At 29.8% G+C, this 6,000-nt stretch overlaps 1 long non-coding RNA gene across 1 annotated transcript in view; it reads right to left on the minus strand.

Moving 5' to 3' along the window:
- The window catches only part of LOC107456106 (uncharacterized), a 28,959-nt gene extending 25,275 nt beyond the window's left edge, over positions 1-3,684 (minus strand). The window contains exons 1-2 of the long non-coding RNA XR_015433640.1: positions 3,498-3,684; positions 3,370-3,384 (exon numbers count right to left, since the gene is read on the minus strand). This is a non-coding gene — a long non-coding RNA (uncharacterized LOC107456106). The remainder of the gene's footprint in view (positions 1-3,369; positions 3,385-3,497) is intronic.
- Positions 3,685-6,000: the final 2,316 nt, after the last annotated feature.

Raw genomic sequence — 6,000 nt, forward strand, 5'->3', positions numbered from 1 at the left:
GGGCCTTCTGCACGGCCCAGGTACCCAGGTTTTGTAAATAAAGTAATTTTTGTCGATGCAAGTTTTGCATGTGTAAAAAGGAAACAATTTCTAAAAGCTTCAAGTATGATTTTTTAAATTTTGCCAACAGTTTTGCGTCGTTAAACTTTTTCAAACATTTGATGCTAAAATAATGATTGCTTACTGAGAGTAAGTATAAAAGTTTTTTCATATTCTTATGGAACCCCTGTATATGATCTGGTCTGTCCAGGCTAGATGAATATTGATGATAGGTACTAGATAGGTAAAATTGCTAACTGTTGAAACTGATTTACTGAAAAAGGCAAGTTGATAGTTATAATAACGTTTTTGTCTTGTTTTTTTGGCTAACCAACATTTGATACTTCAGGAAGTTCCCTTCAAATTTTCAGATCCGATCATCAGCGTAGAGAGTCCTAAAGCTGTTATCATTCCGATCAATGGCAAAATCATGGATGCGAAAAATGTGAAGTATTGGACCCTGGATGCTTCTAATAAAGTTCTAGACATAATAATCTATATATATATATTCTCTTACACGGCACCAAAAAAAAGCCTCATTACAACTCCCCGAATGGCAACGTTAGAAAATCGACCAATGATTGCTGCTAAAAATGTCACATGGCAAATGTCACATGAGGTGGCTCAACATATAGCGCTTTTAAAAACGGAAACAATAACCAGAGTGAGCATTATCAGGTTGTTCAATTCAGATTCATGCCCTAAGAACATGATAATATTTCATTTATACTGGCTCAACATATAGCGCTTTTAAAAACGGAAACAATAACCAGAGTGTGCATTATCAGGTTGTTCAATTCAGATTCATGCCCATAGCGCTTTTAAAAACGGAAACAATAACCAGAGTGAGCATTATCAGGTTGTTCAATTCAGATTCATGCCCTTAAAACATGATAACATTTAATTTAAATTCAATTAGGAATTAATTAGGCTGGCCTTCTCCATGACTACAAATAAGTCACAAGGTCAGATTTTTGAGAAAATCAGTTTAGTATTGACTAAACAAGTTTTTAGTCATGGACAACTTTATGTTGGCCTGTCAAGAGTTAAGTCATCTGACAGCCTTTCAGTAATTGCTCCAAGATGCCAAATCTATAATTGTGTTATCAAAGAAATTCTAAATGCTTAGTGTTAATTTCTTGAAGCTTTGCAGAAAAAAATGTTTTTTGAAAAAAATTTAATTGAAACTTCTATTGGCAGTAGGCAAGGGGAACTGCCAAAATCGAGACTCCCCGATTAGAAATGCAACATGGCGACCTCCAGGTGGTATTTCTCGGGTAATGCTAACAGTCATGCATTTTAATTTATTGTATGTAAAACATCCTTATTTTGTTCCAAAATGTTATGTACTTTATCACAAATGTTAATTAATATAAAAATTGATTTTAATAATGCTGATCACCAAAAAATATTTCATTTGGCGATAAAACAAATTTTTGTGTTCTTGAAAATGAAAGACTTTTTTAGGGTTATTATCTCACAAGGAAAAGTTAGGGTTTAAAGTTTATATTTTTAAATAATAAAAAAAAATTCTAAAACTTTCAGAATTTCTAGCATTAACTAATTTATTATACACATTTTGAGTAACTGCAATATTTGATAATTTATTTTGCTGATATGTTTCTCATTTAGCTAATGTTTTGATTTTTTCACCATGTACAATCAAAATAGCTAATATACTTTTTTAAAAGCCAATAAGAACATTGATAGAATTCTTCTACATAAGTACAATACTATGTCTTTGATGATAAAATACTATGTCTTTGATGATAATATACTATGTCTTTGTGCTAGAACATTGTGTTCATTGGCGAGCGAGCGCAGTGAGCCATGGTTCACGGCGTGAACCACATAGGATTCTGTGGCAATTCTCGGGGGTTGGCGAGCGTTAGCGAACAGGGGGCGGAGCCTCCTAGTCTTAATTTAATTCGGTATCTGAGGTCGCAATTGTACTTTTTTTCCATTCGTCATGTAAATTGGACATTTGAGGTGAGAACATCTGGTGGTTTGAAAAACAAAGGGTGAATGGTTTATTTTCAATTTTCTGAACAGTGTTGTGAATAAAAGGGTTGTGAACTCTCTATGATTTTTCAGGAAATTTAATTCTACTAATAACTATGCTTAGGTTTTAATGTATGGTTCTAGGTTTTTCAAAAACTATTTAAAGTTATTTCCGTCACTAATACATTTAAATGATTCAAAAATTCTTATAAACCGCCATTTGCTTCCTAGCCTATCGGGGCCTTCCAGGCCGAGGTATATCACCTGACAAACGTTGTCTATATCATGGAGGATTCGAATCCTACTATAACCCATTATGTATCTTCCTCATTTCCTTCTACTTGACAAAGATTTATAGACCTTAATTGAGCACACAAGCTAGGAATGTTTATTTTACCAACTTATCAATCTCTAAAGCTTTAAATTTTAGATGTCAGCAACTGTATGAATAATTTGAGAAAGCCATGTAGCTGGAAACTTTGTATCCACATTTGCACTGTTAATAAATAGCTGTAGTCTTGAATAAAAGTGTAAATAGTATAAATTAATTCTGTTGAAATAAATGCAAAAAATGAGCATTTTTTGTACTAATACTATATATATATATATATATATATGTGTGTGTGTGTGTGTGTGTGTGTGTGTGTGTGTGTGTGTGTGTGTGTGTTACGGTTAAAGTAATAAATCCGATTAATATTAATAATAACGGCTTCTTTCGGTCCAATTGAGATTAAAAAAAAATGGGGAGATTTCCTAATCGTGATCAATGGTGGGATAATCGCCAAGTCATTGCAACTTCCGGGCAGCAGCCCGTGAGAAACTAACAAAAAAAAAATAGCAGAAAGGGACTAGCTCAAAATGTATAACTCATAGTCACCCCCGAGGTAAAATAAACATTTTATTATTTTTTGAAAAATTTTCCTGCTTAAAATTAATATGGCGCCTTGGCAATTGTAGCAGGCGTGGCAGATCATGTAACGGAAATATCTCCAATAAAAACGCGAAGGAATGACATTTACCAATATATATATATATATATATATATATATATATATATATATATATATATATATATATATATATATATATATATATATATATATATATATATATATATATATATATATATATATATATATATATATATATATATATATATAAATTTTGTGAGAAAAAAAATGTCTACAGTAACAACTTTTTTACCCAACTGAAAATGTTATTTTAAAGGTTCTAAAATTTCTTTTTGAAATCTTTATACTTCTATTTTGATTTGTCTCAAATTCTTACTCTAAAAGGAAAGATTAATCAAGAAATGAAATTTATACTTACGTCAGCCACAGCATTCTAGAAATTTCAAAAAGTGTTTATTTAAAGCTGTAAAGCTGTAAAGCGTTATAATAACATAAAATAAAAAATTAAAAAATTGTAAAAACATAATAATATTAGTTCATACTTACTGCCAGTCTATCTAATAAAACCTGCAAATAAGTGTCACAAATTTAACTATGGTGAGCAGTAAACGTAAAACGTTTTTCATTGAAGATAAAATGTACATAAACAAGAAAATATAAAATGGATGTAATCAAGCAGATATTTGCAGTAAACACATTTACACATTAAAAGTTAACACATTTTTTGTTACTACATAATATTTTTCAGTCATTTATTTAAATAATGTATAATAAAAGGAGGAATTTGGAATTATATATATATATATATATATATATATAGCACAATAAAAACAAAGAGAAAAACGAAAATAATTAATAAGTTTTATTATCAGTTTTCAGTTCGGCTTCTAATTTTTTGTGTTTAGGGATTTGCTCTTTGAGCCTAATATTTGGATTTCAGCAGCAATAATAATTTGGCTCCTGCTAAAAATCAATTCTAAACGAGTAAATCCTGTTTTTTTTTTTTTTTTAAATAATTGTTTTAATTATCAAACTTTTTAATTACAAACTTTAAATTATCCTGTATTATATTATTACCTTGCGCGCATCCATATTCGGGCCCACCCAAGGTAACTAACAAATTAGACGAGCTTCAGTTTTGCAGTAAGAATGTACCATAAGATATCACTTTATTTATGCTTCTGTTTTCATATATTGTAATCTGGCAATCTTATTACGAAAATATTATAAATCATTCTTGAAAGATTCAGGTACGCGTAAGTTCATTTAATTTTGCTCCTCATCTTGTAGATTTCCTTTCGTGTACTGTTCTCTAATCTCTTTACATTTTATTTTCAGTTTTTTGCTTGATATATTCCTTTGTTTTTCCGTACATATTTTTTACTTAATGTGTTCTAATTTCGTTTAAATTTTTTGAGTGCTCCTCACACTGTTGTATTGATATATTTTGCTCTGGCTATATTAATACAATATTAGAAAGCACTCCTCTTGCGGATATAATCGTGTGAGCTGATGAAGAGATTATATCTTTTCTTAGTTTTGTTTTCCAAATTTTAAATTTTTTTTTTTTTGAGGTATTAAAAATTATGTTTCTTAAATACTTTTAAAAAAATTATTGTAAATGATTTTCTTCTCTTGTCATTATTTTTTATTTTTTTCTCAATTTTTTAGCTTATATATATATATTTAACTAAAACATGAAATTCTTCAATTAAACTTTTTGTGTTATTTCTTAATTTATTATTCAAATCGAAACGCTTAGCTCATGCTTTGAAATCCACATCCTGTCTTTTAATCTATGTTTAGTTCAAGTATGCATCAATTATCAGTCTGGCGATTATCCCTATAACTAATTCGTGGGAAAGACTTTTTCCGTGGACCCTTTTAACAGACCAATAACAGATACTGATTTTTCCCTTATTCCTTAAAATGAAACATTTTACTGATTTACTTTGCAAGATTTTGCCTAACTTTTATTGAGGAGGAGCACAACGATTTCGTGTCTACTTTTATAGCTGTCCTCACTCTAATAATTAATAAATAAATTTATATATATATATATATATATATATATATATATATATATATATATATATATATATATATATATATATATATATATATATATATATAAAGAGAAATTTTGTCCACAGAATTATTACAGAATGTTTGTGCGAAGATGCTGTATTGAGCCAATAGAGAGCTGTTTTCATAGAGGATTGACTATGTATGTCTCCAGACGAGATGAAAGAGAATTTCTACAGAATTTATTATAGAGTTTCTGCAGTTAAAATTCACTGTACAAGGATAATCCTTTTAGAAGTGCGTTGGTTGTGAACCATGAAACTGTTTCGAAGACAGAATACATCCGTCCCATTCGTTAAGCGTACAAGCATTGTAATGTTAACTATACCAACTGGTACCAGGCTGCTTTCAATCAAACTTTCCCGCACATGATTAGTTTAAACTTTAGACCAATAATAACCCTTGTGACAAGAGAACATACGCCTAACAATTTCCTTTAACACTAGGTTTACGGACGTTTCTTATATACCAATCTCTACGAACACGCGTCAATTTGACGAATGAAAGAATACATATAACAGCACTTACTGAGATGCCAACTTACTCCGGACAGCAAATATATATTTTAAAGTGGTAGTTTATCAATTATGATTCTTGGTTTAATGAATTCAATTTAGTAGATTTTTATCCACCACTATTTCTAAATAATTCGTAGGCTTATATAATTCACCACTCAACATTTGCGTAATTTACGTAGTAGTTATTTACAGTTTTTTTAACTAAATTTTGGCGTGTCCATAGCAGTTGGCATCTTTGCACTTGGAAAGCAACGTAATTATATACTATAAAAAAAATGAAAATATGAGATATATATTTATGAAATATTATAGCATTTTATTTTTCAATACTCGAACTGAAGCCCTAAAAATCTGACACTCTGACATCAATTGACATTCTGCTTTTGTTCTTTCTATAATTGCTTATCGGCAACAATTGTTTATCGCTTGTTTCATTTGAGATAACG

This window comes from Parasteatoda tepidariorum, chromosome 5 (assembly GCF_982258835.1).
Source record: "Parasteatoda tepidariorum strain Cologne lab strain chromosome 5, Ptep-v5.0, whole genome shotgun sequence".
Taxonomy (NCBI): Eukaryota; Metazoa; Arthropoda; class Arachnida; order Araneae; family Theridiidae; genus Parasteatoda; species Parasteatoda tepidariorum.